Here is a 23046-nt window from a genome sequence, read left to right on the forward strand (position 1 = left end):
GCTAAGCAAGATGAGGTAGCTGCAAGACAGGAACAGCGTTTTCAAGCACTCCAACAGCAGTTTCAGCTTTTGCAGCTAGAAGTTCAGGCCCAAACACCTCCACTACCAAATGCTTCGATAGCAGACTCTGAGGAAGCTGATGGCCCATCCCCCGTACACTATTCTCAGGCCAAAGCTGAGCCCAGTCCCCAACAACCAATCACCATGACTGCCAATCAAGACAGGGCCTCAGCAGGTGAGCTTTGTGCACACCATGTGCCCAGGTTGGAAAGATTAAATGATAATGATGACATTGAACATTTTCTTGTTGCATTTGAGCGCATTGCTGTAGCATGCCGGTGGCAGAAATCAGACTGGGTTTTTCACTTAATACCATTGCTGACAGGCAAAGCTAGAGGTGCATATGTGCATATGGACATTGATGACTCTCTTGACTATGACCATGTAAAATCTGCCATTCTGTCTAAATATGACATTAACCCTGAGACCTACAGGCAAAGGTTCCGCTCCCTAGAGGTCAACCCTGATGAGAGCCCCAAGGAGTTGTATGCAAGGCTCAAGGAGCTTTATGGAAAGTGGATCCAGCCAAAAGGTAAAACTATCCAAGAAATTGGTGAAATGATCATATTGGAACAATATTTAAAAATGCTGTCCCCTGAGCTCCAGGTTTGGATCCAAGAGCATGACCCAGGTTCGACAATGGAGGCTGCTAAGCTGGCTGATGTCTTTGTGGCTGCCCGGAAGAAAGGACAATCATGGAGCTACAACTGCTACAACACATGGAGCACAAAGGACAGCCACAGACCAGCCCAACAGTACAATCAAGGGGGTAAGACCCCCATGTGGGAGAACCAGCCAGCTAGCAGACCATTTAAACCTACTGGGAAAAAGACAATCTGTTATCTCTGTGGACTAGAAGGCCATACAAAACCCATGTGCCCTAACAATTCAGCTAAAATGACGCAAATGTGCTGTGTACCACGCCCTCATGTAAGGTGCTCTTTTCATGTGCAAACTCACCATAGGTCTGGTTGCCAGTTCTCCTACAATTTCTAAATTTCTGCCGATAAGCCTCAGGAACTAGTTCATAGACACGGAGAACAGTGGTTTTAACAGTCTCATAATCTAGACTTTGTTCTAGAGAAAGACTATTACATACTTCCAGTGCTCAACCCACTAGTTTACTCATTAACAATACAGACCACATCTCTTTTGACCAGCGCAAAGCAGATGCAATACGCTCAAATGCACAAAAATATGAATCAACCTCCGTTTCTCTGAATGGAGGAACAAGTGTCACATGTCTGCTGAAGTCAAAGCTATCCCGAGGGGAAGGAGTAGATGATGTTGCTTGATTGGTGGAGGCAAATGCAGGGGGAGGTGCCCGCTCCAGTTCCAGGGCTCACACCCGCAGGTGCATTGCCTCCCGCTCCAACTCTTTGTTTCTCACCTCCACCTCCTTAATGCGGAGCACCAACTGGAGCTTTTCAGCACTCATGCCACATTGCAGGAGAGGATCTATGTGAGGCAGGGGAGGCAATATCTCTTTGCCCTCCACATTTTCAATGGCAGCCTCGGCAGGCTCCGGAAACACACCCTCCTCCCCTAGTTTTTCACTGAGGATTCGCTTTAGATCAGCTTTGTTGGCATTTAAAAGTACCTAAAGAAATCAGCAATAATTAACAAATCTGCTTTTTTACACTTGTCTAATTTTTTAACAGAGGGATCAGCGGTAAAATCATCCGTTTTAAACTGCATAGTTCCTACACACAGAAGAAAACTGGCAACCAGAAACTGCACATATACGTTACCTGCCACAACTATCCAAAAACACAAATCGCATACAGGAGAGAAAAAAAAAACGGACGGAAGAGCCCCAAATTCATGTTAAGACCAGGCCTAGGGGAAACCCTGTCGAAACATGAATAATGAGGCTCCCCACTCCCAAACACCCAAAGACAACCAGCAATGAGGAATTTGCAGCCCTTTAAAAGTTTATTTACTCATCTTCAGAGTAGGTGTTACGTGCCTGCAGGGCCAGACAGGCCTGCAGAGCCTTTCTCCTGCTCTGCTCTGCCCCTCCCCCTTGTCTTGCAGGTGCTTCCAGGACTGAGTGATAATGGAGGTGATTGGAGTCCACCTGTGTAAAGTTGTTCAGCTGCTGATTGATTTCAAAAGAAGCACACTCTGGGCTGCCTCTCTCTCTCTCTGATTCATTTCTACTAATGTATTTGACTTGTGCAGACATCTGGTTCTAGCGTGAAATTAAAAGATACGGTTTGTGGTAAGGAGGTAGAGGGCATAGGTAAGTTGGGGGTACCCTGTACACCTTTTTCACGTAGTCTGTTCATGTCTAGAAACACTAGATTTATTGGTTGGTGCCAACCCCTGTATGTTTTGTACACTGCTGTTTTTTAGATAATTTAGTCAGCCTTTTGTTTATGTTGTTTCTAAAGAAGGCAGAGACTTAGTTAGGCCTGGTTTTGATTTATTGATTTTGATTATTTGGCACAACCATTTTGTCCCTACCTCCACCACATTTGACAACCTTTAGTTTTCTTTAATAAACACCTTTAATTTTGCAATTCACTTTGACTCTGTCTAATCTTTGGTTGTTGTTCAGTTATTGTTCCACCTAGTGGATGTAACAGTAGGCTATAGCAAAATAATAAACAAAACACAGCTCAACAACCTAAACTTACCTACTTAAAAGAAAGGAAACAGAAGACAAATACTATGCTAACTCCTACTGAAAAACAGGAGAAAAAGGGTTAAACAAAAGGCTTCCTACCCCTACCAAACCAGAGGCCTGTACTACGAAGCAGGATTTGGCGTTAGCGGAGTAACTTCAGGGTTAACTCTGGGTTTTCCGTCCTACGAAGCTGGTTCACTTCTTACCGGGGTACATCTCCATGGTAACTCATGCTGAACGGCTAACCTGCTCTGGAGCAGGTTATGTTCCAGATAAGAGATCAACTCGTATGAAAGCACCGCCTACTGACCAATCAGAGATCAGTGCGGTGATTATATGATAATATTACACACATATGAAAACGTTTAAGTCATAATTCAGGGCTAAAAACAACAGTTTAAACTGACAAATGTAGGAAGGACAGCTGGATTTATGCTGAGGGTTTACCGCTTTGAATTATGTTTTTATATTTATTTTGTTTACTTTCTTGAGTCCGTTTCACACCGTCAGAGAGGGGGGGGGCGCAGCTGAAACGAGGTTTAAATAGTCATAGATGCCACCTTTTAATCACAGGGTAAAGATAAGTGTAACCTATTCATCGATTACACTCCTAAAAGTTATTTATATTTAGACAACTATATCTGACTTTTGAGCGTTCCGTTAAATTAATAAATCTGTTAATTTACACATTCACACATCAGGAGTTTTTTCTTTTGCCAGCTGTCCTTCCTGCATTTGGCAGCTTCAGCTGTGTTACTTTTAGTCTGGATTAAGTGTTTAACTTCTTCGTATTGGTCTAATATAGTTTCTTCCTTTGTTAAATGTGCCGCTCAGCCTGTCTCTCAGCCCATTAGTAGACTTGTCCATGTTTGTGATTGGTCAGATGCTGCAAACACCTCCCTGTTCATGTGAACGCGCTTGTAGCCAGACAGAGAAACCCTGAGTTACCGAGTTGATAACCAGCTTCGCAGGACCGCTTAGCGGGATCTCGGTTGTTAGGGTTTGTGAAGCCAGATAACGAGAAGATACCCTGGGTATGTTGAACTAGCTTCAGAGTACAGGCCTCAGGCCTCTGGCCTGTATTATTTGTTTGCAAATGTCATTACAATTCGCTGTTTTTTCTTGCTGGCCGTCCTGGTGGCAGTTGAGAAAGGAGAGCCAGCTGGGACTGAGGGAAACCGGCCTTTTGAATCGGTGTCTTGAGGCTGGACCCAATCAGCTCCCTGGATCAATCTACACACCTACACCCTATCAGCCACCTTGCCAAGCTTACCTGCAGCTCATCACACGCACACACACACACACACACACACACACACACACACATACACATCTCAGAGAGAGAGAGAGAGAAAACAAAAGGACCCAGCACAGAGCACATTACAGCACATACACAGAATACAGAAATACATGTTCAGACGACCTCGGGGTCGTAACACAGCCAGATGCTGATATGTTTATTATTAATAACAGCTAATGTACTGACATACAGGGGAGAGCCATTACATTTCATCACCACCGAGTCATCTATCAAAGATTTCTCTTCATTATTTAATCACATTCATGTTCAAACACACAAGTTAATATTCAATAACTAAATAACTAAAATGTTTATTGTATGAATTCTGTGAATTAACGAGTTGATCGTTGTACGCCCTCTCATCATCCAGTTTAATATGTAGGTCAACAGATGTCATATTTTAAGTTGGTTTTATTGTAGCATATATGCAATAACCTATTATATGTGTGCACAATTTGATTTGTATCAATATCGACATAAAAAAGTTTGTATTAACCAGATAAACATTTACAGACAGTGGAAATGTATGTCATATGTAGGCCTAATTAAATGAATGAAAGGCATTCAAAAATACATTTGAAGTGGGATATTTTACCAAGATATACGTATTAATAAAAATATATCAAGATACATGTGATGATCATGTCATGCAACTGCTGAATTAGGGTACTGGCACCTTTTTTGGTCCAGTTCAGGCACTGGTCCTAAACAAGTCATACATACTCTTCATCACATTTAATTCCACTTTTATGTTTAAACTGAGTAACAGTTAACAAATGTACAAAAAAAAAAATTATTTCAACTTTTGAATTATTGTAATAACATTTAAAACAAAATGATCAGGTGTGTCTCGGTATGTTATTCCTGGGACTCAGGATTTTATTTTATTGTATCAAATCTGAATCTCCTGTCAAATCTCTTTTAATTTCATCATTACACCTGTGTTAACCTTGCAATTACATATCAAAATGGCCTGGTGTGAAAATGGCCTATTGTGGCCCTTTCAAAGCAAGCTGCAGGAATAAATAGAAACAGGGCGTCCGACTAAAGTTCTGCTCAAAATGGTGCTCGCGTCCAGTTAGTTCATTCCAATAGAAAACAATGCAATCAAACAAATTTTGTCCCTGACGCTCGCGTCACATTCAGTCAGCACACGGTAACACCGTGATCTCATTGAGACACGCAGTCTCATTCTCAAGAGAGATCTGGTACAACTTGGTGGCCACAGAGCAAGTTTTTATGGCCACGGGCCATCAGGTCCTTGTTACTGTCGAACCCTCGATCTGATTTGATTTCATCAAATCTGAATCTGATGTAGACTCTCTGTTGAGTCCGTTTGTCTTCAATGATGAACATTTGTCAGAAACTTAAAAATAACTGAAACCAGAAGTTTTATTTTAATATTAGTTTTGATATCTGAACCGAATGTGGTCAAAGGTATTTTATTTTTTCCATTTTTTCACTAGTTAGTTGTTTGTTTGTATCAGGATCCAGCAGCAGAGACCAGCCTCTCCTGAATCTGGACCGGAACCCAGCTATGTGTCCATGAAGAGTGACAGGTCTATGTATCACCCTATCACCTTTAAAGCTGGACAAGCTGCTGATGGAAGGTAATAATTAAAAACTGAACTTTGTTTTCTGACACTCTTGATAAAAAGAATCAGGTCTTGGTCCAGAGCTTTATAGTCTGTTGTAGGACTCAACAATAGATTGTTTCAGCAGTAACATCACAGTCTATACCTGTACAGTCACCTGTCAAACAATTCAGTGTTATAAAGCAAATTAGGCTCAACATGTTAAACTGAATCAATATGTGTTTTGTCTTTGAAAAAGACTGTTTTGAGTTAACTTCAAAACGTAAGCGGCTGATCCAAAGGTGATAATATTGATATCATGATTAATAAACTGTGTGAACAGATTAATGAACTATGAACACCAGGGCTGATCCGATCTGAAGGAAAGGTATCAGCACCGATACCGACCTTATTACCTGGATCAAGTGTCACGTAGACGTGATGCATTAAAAACGGTACTCTCTTCTGCTCGGTTTATTTTCTGTGGTGATTTAATTTTCAGAGCTACTGCTGTCCATGTAGAAAGTGTCATTTCTCAGTGGCTGCATGACTCTTCACGGTCCGTGTCAGAGAGTTGGGAAATCAGGTAGCTGTTAGCTCTGTCCCTCAGTGTAGGTGACTTCATTCCCAAGGACTTTGAGTCATTGGAAATCCTTCACTTCCGAGTGGAGAGGGAGTTATCCTCTCATCAAGTGAGGAGTGTGAATCTGAGTAGAATCACATTGGCTGAACGACTATGGTGGGGAAAGACGTTCTAATCTAAGCCCTAACAATTTTTCTTTTTGTGAGCAAAGATCTACTTCTGCTGAATGCAGGTCTTCTAAGTAATGAATCATTTTCTTGTTAGCTGTCTGAATTTCTTGGACGAGACAAGCATTTTGCATTCTTAGGGAATCTACCTCCTTTTCCAGGGCTGCTTCACTCTGAATGGCAAGGCTGGTTTGCCTCTGAAAGATAAGTAGCAAGCATTTTAACAACGGGTCTTTGGATGTGGTCTGTGCATCACACCTGTCAGTGAGTCGCGATTCTATTTCTTTCCTGCACTCACTGAAACTCAACCTGCTGTTGAGTTCAGGGCAGCCAGGGTTTAGGCTCTGTGCTAGTGAAGAAATAAAAAGCTCTACACTGGTATTCTCCATTGTTGTTCATAGAAAATGGGGGGTGGGATTAAACAGGTTGTCTAGTACAAAGTAAAAAATGTTGTTGGCTATGGTGTTGCATTTGCAGACACCTTGTAGTGTAGCTTGGATGGTAAACTAGCCTAACAAACAATGTACTGGCTTACACTATGGGAAGTAGCTCCTTGTGGAAGAGGGGTAGCTACGGCACCAACTAGTGGCTCTATTGGGCATAAAATAAATGGCCAGTAATGTAAACACAGGTTTACCGAGTAAGTTTGCTTATAAACTTTTAACATACACTAATTGAAATGCAAGGCAGTAACAGCTAAACACAAAATGTATATGACAGGGCTGGTAGCACATTGTGGCTCTATTTCAGGCGCTATTTAACTCAGGCTGGAGTGCAAGGCAGTAGCAGCAAGACGCAAGCTCTCTATGTTGCACAGAGCCAGTGGCACGATGTATCTTAATTAAAGTAGCACTTGAATTAACAGCATCTTATGACAGCTTGACTAGATTGCATTGAATACCTGGTATTCAAATGCTGAACCAAAAGTATTACTACAGAGTAGGTTGAATTAGCAGCAATGGCAAGTACTTAAAATCGCATTATGAGGATTTAAAGTATAAATCTTTATAAATACAGTTGGGCATTTACTCCTGTGGAAGACTAGTGGTGTATAATTTCAACACGTTTGGCTTGTTTGGAAGTGGAATCAAAATTTTGTGATTTAACCAAAAATGATGATGAAATTAATATTGTCAACAATACTATGCCTCACACAGGGCACCATTAATGTTGGGGATGCAGATAGGAGCTGGTCTAGTTATTAGAAAATATTAAAGATAATTATCAATGTCAATAAAATTAACAATAAAGAAAAACAAAGACAAAGATAATATGGCATCTTGCACAGACTACAAAACAATAGAGCAGACCATGTGAAACTACCAGAATGGCTGAATCAAAGATGGCCACTGGGACATCAAATACAATGGCCTCTTTATCTTTCGGAGCACATGTACTCAATAAGAACAAAGGGTTGTGTGATGTGGTAGTTTGAGAATCTCTGAATATGTATGTTTGTGTTTAAACCAATTTCACAGCTTATGTATGTGATCTTAATATGTGTCAGATAATGCGGTGTGTTAGAAAAGAGTTAGTTAGCATGTGAGACATTTCGTCTGTGTGGAGCATAACTAAAGACATCAGATGTGGCAAAGCCAGTTACACAAATATCCTGACTACAACAATAGCACAACAATAAAAATCAATGAATAGCATTAAACCAAACCAATGCATGCACAGTCCTAGAAGTCAAGATTAAACAGTCTTGCTTAACTTCTGTAATTTCTATGCTAATGCTGTGCTAAGGTAGGCCCAGTTACTTTACCCAGTGGAAAAAACAGTTTTTTTTTGTTAACCGGCGATTGCATCGTTTGAACATGGAGAAGCCGGTCTGGGGAAAGTTGTGGTTCCAGTCAAAGGATGCATGTCATGACTGTGTTCAGATCCAATTGTGCAGATTGGAGGGACACTGGTCTGGTCCTTTGTTCCTGTAGAGCTTGCAGCTTGGTGCTAACTTGCTTTTTTCCTTGCTTTGGTTTTGTCCTAGATGGATTTCACAGATAGGTGTGAATAGGTCATGGGTCAGTAGTCATGGTTACTGAGTCCATGGGTGGAGTTATGGACTCAAGGACCCTGGGAAACGCAGTTCACTGTCTTTGCCCCCATTTTGAATGGTGAGTCCCAACAGCATCATTGGCTAAACCAGGCTTTGTGGTTTTGAGATATACCCAACGGTAAACTTCATTGCATAAGCAATGATGTGATCTTTCAACATTGGAAACCCTCTCCCAGGTGACCCAGCCCACCTTGATCAGACACCATAGATAACTCCCTCAGATCCATCACCATCCGGATCGTTCAGCAGCCTCTGATGTGATGCTGATGGCTCGTTGATGACCAGCCAAGTTTCTACATCCAACATCCACAGTTACACAGCAGGTTTTCCGTCCCTGCCTCTGACACAGCTCTGACATCTCCTGACATTAGGTCCTTTTTCTCTTGTGGGAGCCAGTAGGACACCCAGTCTACCTCCTACCACAGTTGCCCTTTCATTCTGCTGTAATCTCAGAACACCTTTAGTTAGCTGCAGATTTAAGTCCTTAAATATTCTTAAACTTGATGTTTTTTTCCACAGTGTTCGTCAGGTGAGCTCAGAGGGCCTCGGTGGTCAGTCTGCCCAGCAGCATCAAACAGACCTGGACTCCATATTTATGGTGTGTACATGTACAAACAAACATTTCACTATTAACTACATCAACCACAGATTAAATGCTAAACTACCATTCAGGTGCCAACAGTCTCCATGCTGCTCTGTTCAGACCAGCAGGCCTTCAGACTGACAGATGAATCACATGTTGTGATCTTTAAATTAAATGTTTAGTTTATCTTTCTGTTCCAGCTGCTGGAGGACAACATCGTCACTTTTGTGAAGAACGAGCTGAAGAAGATACAGAAGGTTCTGAGTCCAGATTTCCCAGAATGCTTAGAGAGTCAGAGGGAGGATGAGGAGATGGTGGACGGTGAGGATGAGGAGCAGAGGAGGAGCAGCATAGAGGCTTTTCTGAAGATCACACTGAACTTTCTGAAGAGAATGAAGCGGGAGGAGCTGGCTGACAGTCTGCATAGCAGTAAGAGGATTTTAACAGATTTAACATGATGGAAAGAGGAAATGGAGACAACATTGGAATAGTTTACTTTTAAAACTCTGCTGTTTATATGCCCCACACATCTGCATCAGATTAGAGGCTGTTTGTCCTCCACTGATGAGCTGGATAAATCTGATGGAGGAGGAAAAACTAAATGTTTAGATTCTCTGATCTTCTGTAAGATCCACTCACTGATTTAATTTCTTGTTTGTTTATTCAGGAACTGTTGCTGCAGTGTGTCGACGTCATCTCAAGTCTAATCTGAAGAAGAAGTTCCAGTGTGTGTTTGAGGGGATCGCTAAAGCAGGAAACCCAACCCTTCTGAATCAGATCTACACAGAGCTCTACATCACAGAGGGAGGGACTGCAGAGCTCAATGATGAACACAAGGTCAGACACATTGAAACAGCATCCAGGAAACCACACAGACCAGAAACAACAATCAGACAAGAATGTTTAAATGTTTGTATCCTTGTTTATTGTCTTTGTCCTTTCTGTGATGTTGCAAACGGAGCTGCTGTTATGCAAAACAAATTTCAGACCTGTCTGACAATAAAGTATAAAGTATAAAGTATAAAGTATGTATAAAGAAAACATCTTTAAAGCCTCACCTGGAAGAGATGAACCAATCAGAACAGTGATGACAAAGGGAGTGGCTGGCATCGAGAAAACAGTCTTAACACAGAAGTTCACTCTGGACTGGGCTGAAGACAAAGCCAACCAGGACATACAGTTCATATTTACATTCATGTTTAGAGAGCTGAATGTGCTGAAAGAGAAGAAATACAGCTTGGTGGAACTTGTTCATGACTTCTTAACTGAAACCAAAGAAGCAGGAATTTGCAAGTTGGAAGAGTTCCAGGTTATGTTCATCTTTGACGGTCTGGATGAGTGTCGACTTCCTCTGGACTTCCACAACAACAAGATCCTGACTGATGTTACAGAGTCCACCTCAGTGGATGTGCTGCTGACAAACCTCATCAGGGGGAAACTGCTTCCCTCTGCTTGTCTCTGGATAACCACACGACCTGCAGCAGCCAATCAGATCCCTCCGGAGTGTGTTGACATGGTGACAGAGGTCAGAGGGTTCACCGACCCACAGAAGGAGGAGTACTTCAGGAAGAGATCGAAAGATGAGGAACAGACCAGAAAGATCATCTACCACATCATGACATCACAAAGCCTCCACATCATGTGCCACATCCCGGTCTTCTGCTGGATCACTGCTACAGTTCTGGAGGAGGTGTTGAAGACCAGAGAGGGAGGAGAGCTGCCCAAGACCCTGACTGAGATGTACATCCACTTCCTGGTGGTTCAGTCCAAAGTGAAGAACATCAAGTATGATGGAGGAGATGACACAGATCCACACTGGAGTCCAGAGAGCAGGAAGATGATTGAGTCCCTGGGAAAACTGGCTTTTGATCAGCTGCAGAAAGGCCACCTGATCTTCTATGAATCCGACCTGACAGAGTGTGGCATCGATATCAGATCAGCCTCAGTGTACTCAGGAGTGTTCACAGAGATCTTTAAAGAGGAGAGAGGACTGTACCAGGACAAGGTGTTCTGCTTCGTCCATCTGAGTGTTCAGGAGTTTCTGGCTGCTCTTCATGTCCATCTGACATTCATCAACTCTGGTGTCAATCCGATGGCAGAAGGACACAAAACCTCCCAGTTGTCTAAAGTCTTCAGAGACAAACCTGAGCCAACACATCTCTACCAGAGTGCTGTGGACAAGACCCTAGAGAGTCCAAACGGACACTTGGACTTGTTCCTCCGCTTCCTCCTGGGTCTTTCCCTAGAGACCAATCAGACTCTCCTACGAGGTTTGCTGAGACAGACAGGAAGAAGCTCACAAACCAATCAGAAAACAGTTGAGTACATCAAGAACAAGATCAGTGAGAATTCCTCTGCAGAAAGAAGCATCAATCTGTTCCACTGTCTGAATGAACTGAACGATCGTTCTCTGGTGGAGGAGATCCAACAGTCCCTGAGATCAGGAAGACTATCTACAGGTAAACTGTCTCCTGCTCAGTGGTCAGCTCTGGTCTTCATCTTACTGTCATCAGGAGAAGATCTGGACGTGTTTTACCTGAAGAAATACTCTGCTTCAGAGGAGGGTCTTCTGAGGCTGCTGCCAGTGGTCAAAGCCTCCAACAAAGCTCTGTACGTGGACACAGCTATCCACATTAAATGTTGTCTTTCTTTATTCAGAAACAACAACAACCATTGTTTTTAATTGTTTCTTAAGTATTGCTGATTCTTCTTCAGGCTGAGTGGCTGTAACCTCTCAGGGAGAAGCTGTGAAGCTCTGTCCTCAGTTCTCAGCTCCCAGTCCTCCAGTCTGAGAGACCTGGACCTGAGTAACAACAAGCTACGGGATTCAGGAGTGAAACTGCTGTCTACTGGACTGAAGAGTTCCCACTGCACACTGAAAACTCTCAGGTCAGGATTCAACTTTTTGTAAAAATGTACCCAACAGGCTGTTATTCACTTTTTATATTTGATATGTGAATTGACTGACTAAAAATCTTCTTCAGGCTGAGTGGCTGTAACCTCTCAGTGAGGAGCTGTGAAGCGCTGTCCTCATTTCTCAGCTCCCAGTCCTCTAGTCTGAGAGGCCTGGACCTGAGTAACAACAAGCTGCGAGATTCAGGAGTGACGCTGTTGTCTGCTGGACTGAAGAGTCCCCACTGTACACTGGAAACTCTCAGGTTGGTGTTCAGCTATCTGAAAATGATGACTCTTTGAGCTGTTTTTTACTTTTTATTGAATATTTTTAGGTTGAGTGGCTGTAACCTCTCAGAGAGAAGCTGTGAAGCTCTGTCTTCAGTTCTCAGCTCCCAGTCCTCTAGTCTGAGAGACCTGGACCTGAATTACAACAACCTGCAGGACTCAGGAGTGACGTTGCTGTCTGCTGGACTGAAGAGTCCCCACTGTACACTGGAAACTCTCAGGTTGGTGTTCAACTTTTTGAAAAATAATGACCCTCTGGGGTCTTACTTTCTTCATATTTATTATTGGATGGACTTTTTATTGAGAGGCTGTACATTGTTAGAGAGAAGCTGTGAAGCCCTGTCCTCAGTTCTCCGCTCCCAGTCCTCTAGTCTGAGAGACCTGGACATGAGTAACAGTGTAAGTTAAACATCAATATCGTACTGAAGGTGTTTGCTGACTCAGGAGCTCGTCACCAGTATAGTGTGATGGTTCATGAGTAGGGCACTGGTGTTCATCGCTGTCTTGGCCCATCAATCTGGCCTTGACGCCCTTCTGAAAATTGTATGCCCTGCGGCCACAGTGGCCTTGGTGCCCCATCCTCAGTGCCCCAGCTGATTTCACCGTTTTCTCCTCGTCCTCTTTCCTGTCAATTCGGTTTCTTTTGTTGAGATTCTGAATTCTTATTGGTCCACATCAAGTGAAACGCTTTAATAATCTCAATGTGACTTCCTAGTTAAATAAAAGTTATATATATATATATATATAGTCCATTTAAACATAGTCCAACTTGTGTGGTTTATAGAAAATAAAACCCCAACACAAACGAAACAAGTCATCGGTGAGAGTTGGATTGTAGATCAATTAATAAATGAAGAGGTTTTCTTCAGGCTCATTACAGTCCAGTACAATGGCTCCATTACTGCTGATGTCACACCAATCAGCATATTTATTTCACCCTCCATTTTACCCTTAATCTCATATTTTAGGATATGAGTGAAGTTGATTGTGACTGTGTGGGCATGATAGCACCACCAAGGAGTGACTGTAAATAGCTGCACTGAGCAGGTCATGATAGCACCATCTAGTGGTGACTGTAAATAGCTGCATTGGGCAGGGCATGATAGCACCACCTAGTGGTGACTGTAAATAGCTGCACTGAGCAAGGCATGATAGCACCACCTAGTGGTGACTGTAAATAGCTGCACTGAGCAGGGCATGATAGCACCATCTAGTGGTGGCTGTAAATAGCTGCATTGGGCAGGGCATGATAGCACCATCTAGTGGTGACTGTAAATAGCTGCATTGGGCAGGGCATGATAGCACCACCTAGTGGTGATTGTAAATAGCTGCACTGAGCAGGGCATGATAGCACCATCTAGTGGTGGCTGTAAATAGCTGCACTGAGCAGGGCATGATAGCACCATCTAGTGGTGACTGTAAATAGCTGCACTGAGCAAGGCATGATAGCACCACCTAGTGGTGATTGTGGGTGGCTGTACTGAGGAGGAAGTGAGCTCATTGTAAACAAACAGAATAACAGGAAGTGGTGTTCAGGAAGCTCCTTTTTGCCCAGGGAATCGGCTGCAGGAAATACGATTTAAGAGACATGAGACGTTGTTTCCTCTGAAGCGTCACGTGAAGCGACGTCAGTTTCTGATGTTGGCAGCAGCTGATCACAGCTGGATCAGCTGTCAGTCAGCTTTAACAGCTGTTTATGTCTGAACTGTACAAATACTAATAAAGACAAGTGCAAGCTGCAGTCTGTATTTCTACTGTGGACTGAGTCCTGCTTAGAGGACCAGGAACCATCTCTACTGGCACAATATCTTTATATTATTTATTCATTATTAGCGTCTGTAGTTTTTGATATTGTGATTGTGAATTCATTATTTAATAACCCAGAATCTTATTTATCAGTCCGGTCGGCAGCAGCGTCCAATCAGTAACTGATATCCAGTAATGGGGCGTGTCGGTCGGTAAAAGACTTCCGTGAAGGATACTCTCTTGTATCCTCGCTCATCGCTATTCGAAGATTATCAGTCAGGATTTAGAGTGCACCATAGCACAGAGACAGCACTAGTGAAAATTACAAATGACCTTCTAATGGCATCGGACAAAGGACTTGTCTCTGTACTTGTCTTGCTAGATCTCAGTGCTGCTTTCGACACCATTGACCATGACATTGTTGGATTTATTATGTACAAAAGTGCTTACAATGACCTGCAATAGCCTGACTGTTGGATTTGTTGTGAATGGAGTGATTGCGAGGAAAGGGAGGTAGCAGGTGCTGTTTTTCCTTTGCAAGGTCAAGAAGAGGAAGGAGTCAGAAGGAGATAACGAAGAAGACATGCAGCAGAAACATCACATGCCATAAGCTCGTGAATATTAATATTGTGTAAACTATGAATAGGCTGGATCAGGGATAGCTCGGGGTTCAGACTTCACGAACTGACCCATGCACTGTATGTTGTCAGGGACACGTTGATTGGATCCAGATATCTGTAAACTCTTTTATTTTACTTATGCAACATTGATTGTTCGGAATAAATTGTATTATTATGCTTTAACCCGTCTGTTTGGAAAATCTCTTTGTCACACAAGATTAACCAGCACGTAACTGGGCCTTGACCTCTCGGAGGTAGAAGGCCAGTTCCTTCAATTGGTGACCCCGACGTGATCTTCGGCATTGAGAAGCGTGTCCAAAGGACGGACAGACCGGCGAGAGAGAGAAAGGGATCCCTGAAATCTTAAAGGTAAGCAGAACCTGTTGTATCGAACTCTGCATATTGGCTTACTCTAAATTATCTCTCTTGTTGTGCTGAATCTCCTTTGTAGTGATAAATGTTGCAAAAGTAAAGACTTTCTGTTAAAGCGTTTGGAACACTGCGCTTGGAGCGCTAGAGTAGTGCGCTTGGAGCGCTAGTCTTTAGTAACGTCTGGGACGTTAGAGAAGCATTTGGAACGTTAGAAAAGCGTTTGGAACGCTGCGCTTGGAGCGCTAGAGTAGTGCGCTTGGAGCGCTAGTTTTTAGTAACGTCTGGGACGTTAGAGTTTAGTAAAAATAGCGCTTGGAGCGCCTGTATGAGTGTACATTAATAACTAGTATTCAGAGGAAAATTAAAACTTACTGTTGATACTGGGCCAACATCGCTGGAACATCAGAGTGTCCAGTAGAAGCTTATGTTGGTAGGATCACAGCGAGGGGCATAGCGACCCATTTACTCTGAATCTAGTTACTGTCATAAACTGAATAAACCTGTGTGAAATAGTACTGGACAGAATGGACGGAGAATTTGACAAAGACTGTGAGGAACGGGGTGGCTGTGGGCCTCCCCGTTTATCATTTGGACAGCAATTGGCTAAAGTCAGGACCAATGTAATCTGTACATTTGATCCCAAGACTAGAAATAAAGAGACTCAAGACCTAGATGAGTGGTATAACATGACAGTGAAGGAAGGGCATTTTCCAGCCACGGGAAGTGAAGCCAAATTCATGCCAGTGATGAGAGCATTAATACAGGTGGTTCATAGAAAGCTGCTGCAAGCAGGACAAGACAAAGAAAAGGGACATATGTTTGTAAGGAGGAAATTGAGGAAGAAAGAAGACGAGTTGGCAAGTAAATTGGTAAAATATAATGTGATACAGATGGCTGCACTATCAGCCTTAAGCAGCCAGACGAAAGCCACCCACGCAAAAACTGCTGAAGCAAAACCACTAGTGAAACCCTCACCCAGTCCTAGCGCACCCCCACCACCAAACCCACATACTAGCCAGCCGCCACATTACATGTCCCTCCATCAGCAGTACCCACCTGGCCCACATCCCAACCCCCCTCCTTATCCTCCTCCTACCCCTAGTCCGGTACCAACCCCACAGGACAGTGATTATACAAACGAAGTTATGGCACCATTGTTTCAAGTGTTAGGTGGTATTTTGGAACTAGAAGAGGAAATAGAAAAAGAACGGGGAGAGCGGACGCACGTTCATAGAAAGAGCAAAGACAGAGTGGGCGGGGGCTACGGGGGTGAACCCAGATAAAGAATCACAGCAGCCTCTGTTCAGAATAGCTCTGTTAAAACATGCTCCGGAAGGAGTTAAGAGAAAGATACCCAGATGGCTCAAATTGTAACACCAGCTCCAGCCCCGCCACAGAATCCTTATCCACTGCAGGGCCCGCCACAGGCTATGTATCAACCCCAGTATCATGTTCCTTACCAAGCTGCCCCATATCAGCAGCCCCCTTATCATGGAGGCCGGAATAGAGGCAGAGGGAGAGGAGGAGGAGGAGGCAGGGGGAGGGGGTATGCCCAACCAAGAGGAGGCAGTTGTTTCATCTGAGAAAGCCCGGATCACTGGGCACGTGACTGTCTTCAGAAACAACAACAGCAGATGAGAGGGCCTCCACAGCAGTCATATCAGCCAACAATACAGACTCTACCAAACCAACAGCTAGCTCCAATGCAGGCATACAGCGGGTACTCTGCGCAGGGACCTCCACCTGGTCCATATACACCAGGAATGTTCCCATAGGGGTGCCCGACGGAGATGGAGGGGCAGGGGCTGGCAGAGCCCTGTCTCCAGTTGACAGTGAACGGAAAACGAAGATGGTTCATGGTGGATACGGGAGCACGTTACTCCACCTTAGCTGAACCTATGTGTTCCCTTTCCTCTCACTATGTTTCCGTTTTGGGATTTTCCGGCACTGAACAAAGACTGCCTTTTACTGTTCCCCTTCCTGTCCGGCTTGGGAGACAGGTGATGGAGCACCCCTTTTTGTATGCACCTGATTGTCCACGTGATCTCCTGGGAAGAGATGTTTTGGCAGCACTGGGGGCTTCTGTACATTGTTCACCAGAAGCTGTGATAGTGAGTTTCCCCGGAGGAGAAGAAATGGTGTGCTCCTCGCCCTCCAGTGCTGATCGCATGTGCATGTTGAGTCCTGATACCTCACCTGATGCCCCACCACCCTGTGCAGACATATATTGGGCCCTGCTAGCCGACAGAAACCCTCTGATTGACTTTTACAACATGTGGCAACCATGGATTAGGGCTCTACACCCTTACCTCCCTGTTCCCGATCCTCCCCACTGCACTCTGAATTATGACAGAAATAATGATCTTACGTATCAAGATGAGTTCCAACAAAATCTGTTAGATACAACCTGGGAGAAAATAGGAGTAGGAGGTGTTTATCCACCTCAAGCAGGAAATGGCAGAGGCCGCAGCACTCGCTCTCCCAGATTACTCTCAACCATTCCATCTGGATGTCTCAGAGCAGCTTAGTACAGCCCATGGTGTCTTATATCAGAAACACAGAGGAGCTAGGAACGTATTGTACTATTGTAGCATTTTGCTAGACACACAAGAACAGAGAGCCAGCCCCTGTGTCAGAAATGCAGCTACTCTGGCAAAAATTATAGACAAAGTAGGTCATATAGTCATGCACCATCCTCTACAGATTCTGACCTCTCACAGCACTGTAACATATGTCACATCCTCCTGTTTCACTCTCACCCCCCTCAGACAGACCAAGATCTTACAAGTACTCTCGAAACCACAAATCTCCTTTGTACATGAGGGCTGTAATATGGCTGACAATATGACTGATGGCGAGAAGCACTTCTGTGCAGAAAAATCGCTGCCCTTTGTAAAACTAAGGCTGGACTTAGAAAACTCCCCTTTAACGGAAACTGACCTTAGCTTATTTACAGATGGTTGCTGTTTCCGTCATCCCACCGAAGGGTTAAAAGCAGGTTATGCTGTGGTGTCTATGAATACAGCAAAAGAGGAACCATGTACTCTCGATCACGGTCCTCTTGATGGGAAACAATCTGCTCAGGCAGCAGAACTTACGGCTGTAGTTTGTGCTCTGCGGTTAGCGGAAGGGAAGGCAGTGAATATTTTCACAGACTCTGCGTATGTGTGCAATGCAATTCACAGAGATATGTCTGGCTGGGTGCAAGCGGGTTTTAAGACTAGTCAGAATAAACCTATGGCTCATGAGGAGTTGATGAAAGAGTTGTTGGAAGCAATCCAGTTACCACAGAGGGTAGCTGTGATCAAAGTGAAAGGACACAGTCAGGGCACTGACTTAGAAAGTATAGGAAACGAAGCAGCGGATGCAGCTGCTAAAAAGGCGGCAGGGTATTTACCTACTATGATGGTCATGACCACAGCAGATCTCGGTTCTGAGATAACTGACTTCTCCATCATACAAGCTCAGGAATCTGCCACAGCAGCAGAACGAACCATCTGGGAAGATAAGGGAGCTATAGAACAGTTTGATGGTATATGGTATAACGGAGATCAAATAGTTATGCCCCCCTGTTGGATGTCCTCAATACTGACTCAGACTCATGGACTTGACCATAAAAGCCACAAACAGATGTTACGAGATCTCCGCCACTGGTGGATTCCCCGGAAACATGCTACTATAACTGACTTCTTGACTAAGTGTGACGTATGTAGTACATGTAACATCAGACCTACCATCACTCCTAGGGCAGGAAAACATCCTTCTCCCACTGCCCCGGGACAGGAAATCTTTATTGATTTCACAGATATTGGAGTAAGGGCTGGGGGGAAAAGATTCCTCCTAGTAATTGTGGACGCATTTTCACGTTGGGTGGAGGCCTACCCTACGGGAAAAGAGGACGCAAAATCAGTCATTAAATGTCTGGTGAATGAGTACATTCCGAAACATGGGTTTCCTAAATTGATCAGGTCAGATAATGGTTCACATTTAAAAAATAAAGACCTGCAAACTGTTGAAAAGGCTCTGGGACTACAACACAAATTTGGCACTGTGTACCACCCAAAATCGCAAGGAAAAGTTGAACGTGCTAATCAGACCATTAAGTTAAAACTGCTGAAAATCGTTCGCACGACTGGGCTCCCTTGGACTGAAGCCCTGCCCATTGCACTGATAGGCATCAGAGCCTCGGTCAATCGGTCAACAGGACTCACACCATTTGAGCTTACGTGTGGCCAACCTTTCCCAGGGCCGTCCCAAAACCCCTCTCCCCTTCCTGACCTCGGTTACAGACCATACTATTTGAAGGTTAATGCTCTTGTGTCAGCTCTCTCCTATACAGGTGACAAACCTGTCACCCCTGTCACAGAGGACGTTCCAGGACCTGACCCCGGACCCCCGGAACACCTTTGGTTGAAGGTGTTAAAGAGGAAGTGGTCGGAGCCACGTTGGACAGGCCCACACAAGGTTCTGGCCAGAACTGCAACAGCTGTGCAGCTTGAAGGAAAAGGACTCAACTGGTGGCACCTAACACAGTGCTCCAGCAGCAGGACAGGACCTGAAAAAGAGGAGGCAGCCCCACAAGGAGCCCAGGCTACGTGAAAAGAGGGTCACGTATAATTTTTTATTTTTCATATACTGTATAAACTGTGACTGTGATGAGATACACATAAGGGAAAGAAGGTTACAAGGTCTTGCCTGTATTTACAGTTAAATCAGGCTAACATGGTTGTTTAGGTGGACTCATCTAGGTGGTTTTTGAAAAACATTATATATCACATTGTATTAAAAATTGTTGCTTAGAATAAATGCTAAAATAGACAAAAATAGATAAAAATAGATAAAAAGAGAAACCAGGGGTGGGGAGAATCCACCAGAGAGAAATTTCACTTCCTTTCCCAAACCAGTATAAAATAGGACCACCCGGATAAAAGTTTTCAGTTGCGCGCAGGAAAACAAACTAGAAGCATCATGCAGTGCGGCAACCTGCTAGTGGCGTTTGCTGTAGCATTTGTGTTTACCTCTCTTGTCCTCGTTCTTCTGTACAAACTTTCTTAATGTGATTTGTCAGCTATAATGTTTTAATATTATATATATCATATATGTTTAATGTTTTCATTTCATATTACTATCTTAATGCAATTCATGTATTTTCGTGTTTTCAGTTACCATTTTAGTTATTCATGAAAAAAGGAGGGAATGTGAGAGAAAATACCATGACCCTTGTGTAGAATTTGTGTACTCAGATAAATCTGAATAACCTGGGAAAGCACAGACTGTACTAGTTTAGATACATTACTTATCATCCTCGCCTCTGCACTCTGCTAAAACTGGCTAATCACAAGTAACTCTTTTTAACAATAGACAATGCTTTCACTCAGAAGCAGGGTGGAAGGTGTGGGCTACAAGGAGGGGAAGGCTAAACCAAGATTATAAAGAATGATGTAGTGAGGTAGCTCCCCTAATGAATATAAACTAGCTGACCAAATAGCTGCAGGCTTTGAAAACATACCTAATAAGTGCTCTGATCCCTATCACTCCTAACAAAAATGTTGACCGCATTAACTACATCCACTACAATGTTCTCCGTTTGACTAATCTAACCCGTGATGCAATTGCCGGACTAGCTGAACAAATGGCTCCTACGTCACTGATGGTGATCCAAAATAGAATGGCATTAGATATGCTGCTGGCAGAGAAAGGCGGTGTATGCTCAATGTTCCAAGACTCATGTTGTATTTTCATCCCTAACAATACAGCGCCGGACGGGACTGTAACTAAGGCGCTAGAGGGGCTCCGGACGCTGTCTGAATCCATGCACGATGACTCAGGTATCAACAGCCCCATTAACGACTGGTTAGACCGTACCTTTGGGAAATGGAAGTCCATGGTGGTATCTCTATTCTCCTCAATCCTTGCTGTGTGTGCATGCTTAGTATTATGCGGTTGTTGCTGTATTCCATGTATTCGCCACCTCACTGAGCGTGTGATTATTTCTGCTGTGCAACGAAAGCATCCGGATGCACCTCCTTCTTATCAGATGGCCATGTTCCAAGCTGAGAGACAGGGTCTCCTGGAAATGGTGGGGGATAGTGAAGATGTTGATCCTGAAGAGGTTGTGTGAAGATGCTTATAATTAATACATCTGTACGTAACATGATGATGCTTATAATTAATACATCTGTACGTAACATTATCTATGCTTATAATAAATATATCTGTATGTAACATTATCTGTAGGTGAACTTAGTTAAGTTCAAAAGAGGGTCTGTTGGATTTATTATGTACAAAAGTGCTTACAATGACCTGCAATAACCTGACTGTTGGATTTGTTGTGAATGGAGTGATTGCGAGGAAAGGGAGGTAGCAGGTGCTGTTTTTCCTTTGCAAGGTCAAGAAGAGGAAGGAGTCAGAAGGAGATAACGAAGAAGACATGCAGCAGAAACATCACGTGCCATAAGCTCGTGAATATTAATATTGTGTAAACTATGAATAGGCTGGATCAGGGATAGCTCGGGGTTCAGACTTCACGAACTGACCCATGCACTGTATGTTGTCAGGGACACGTTGATTGGATCCAGATATCTGTAAACTCTTTTATTTTACTTATGCAACATTGATTGTTCGGAATAAATTGTATTATTATGCTTTAACCCGTCTGTTTGGAAAATCTCTTTGTCACACAAGATTAACCAGCACGTAACTGGGCCTTGACCTCTCGGAGGTAGAAGGCCAGTTCCTTCAACATCCTATTACAAAGACTGGGACATTTAATTGGCATTAAAGGAACTGCACTAAGTTGGTTTAAGTCCTATTTATCAGATCGATCTCAGTTTGTACATGTCAACGATGAGTCCTCCATGCACGCCAAAGTTAGTCACAGAGTTCCACAGGGTTCTGTACTTGGACCAATTCTATTTACCTTATATATGCTTCCCTTAGGCAATGTTATTAGAAAACACTCCATAAACTTTCATTGTTATGCAGATGATACCCAATTATATCTATCGATCAAGCCAGACGAAACAAACCAGTTAACTAAACTTCAAGCATGCCTTAAGGACATAAAAACCTGGATGACCTGCAATTTCCTGATGTTTAACTCAGACAAAACGGAAGTTATTGTACTAGGCCCTGAGCACCTCCGAAACAAATTATCTAATGATATAGTTACTTTAGATGGCATTGCCCTGGCCTCCAGCACCACCGTAAGGAATCTGGGAGTTGCCTTCAATCAGGATATGTCCTTTAACTCTCACATAAAACAAACCTCACGGACTGCCTTCTTTCATCTACGTAACATTGCAAAGATCAGGCACATCCTGTGTCAAAATGATGCAGAAAAATTAGTCCATGCATTTGTTACCTCTAGACTTGATTACTGCAATTCCTTATTATCAGGCTGCTCCAATAAGTCTCTTAAGACTCTCCAGTTGATCCAGAATGCTGCAGCACATGTACTGACAAGAACTAGAAAAAGAGATCATATTACGCCTGTATTAGCTTCTCTACACTGGCTGCCTGTAAAATCCAGAATAGATTTTAAAATCGTCCTCCTCACCTACAAAGCGCTAAACGGTCAGGCCCCATCATATCTTAAAGAGCTCATAGTACCCTACTACCCCACTAGAGCACTGCGCTCACAGAATGCAGGGTTACTTGAGGTTCCTAGAGTCTCCAAAAGTAGAATGGGAGCGAGAGCCTTCAGCTATCAAGCTCCTCTTCTCTGGAACCAGCTCCCAGTTTCAGTCCGGGAGGCAGACACCGTCTCTACATTTAAGAGTAGGCTAAAGACTTTCCTCTTTGATAACGCTTATACTTAAGCTGCTATAGGCCTAGACTGCCGGGGGACTTCCTATGACACACTGCCATAGGAACTTCCTATGACACACTGAGCTCCCCTCTCCTTCTGTATATACTCATGTCCCATGTCCATGTTGTTATTAACTTCATTCCTTCCCGGGAGTCCTTGTGCCTCCTTGTCTCGCAGCTAACCGTGGAGCGGGGTCACACCTGGAGCGAGGTCATACCTGGAGCGGGATCACACCGGGAGCGAGGTTATACCTGGAGCAGGGGTACACTAGGAGCGGGGTTTCACCTGGATCTTGGTGGTCTCCGGTATTGTGGCTGCATCTGCTGCCGCGTCCGGTGCCTGCTTGACACCAACTGCTACCAT

The 23046-nt window shown here is 43.7% G+C and overlaps 1 long non-coding RNA gene and 1 pseudogene across 1 annotated transcript; both read left to right on the plus strand.

The window, feature by feature from the left end:
• The first annotated feature begins 699 nt into the window (after window positions 1–699).
• LOC141776620 (NLR family CARD domain-containing protein 3-like) lies at window positions 700–12603 on the plus strand (annotated as a pseudogene).
• Window positions 12604–14522: 1919 nt separating this feature from the next.
• On the plus strand, window positions 14523–16247 carry LOC141775797 (uncharacterized). The gene is made up of 2 exons (XR_012595686.1): window positions 14523–14618; window positions 14719–16247. It is a non-coding gene; the product is annotated as an uncharacterized LOC141775797 (long non-coding RNA).
• Window positions 16248–23046: the final 6799 nt, after the last annotated feature.

The sequence above is a fragment of the Sebastes fasciatus genome, chromosome 1, assembly GCF_043250625.1.
Source record: "Sebastes fasciatus isolate fSebFas1 chromosome 1, fSebFas1.pri, whole genome shotgun sequence".
NCBI classification, from domain to species: Eukaryota; Metazoa; Chordata; class Actinopteri; order Perciformes; family Sebastidae; genus Sebastes; species Sebastes fasciatus.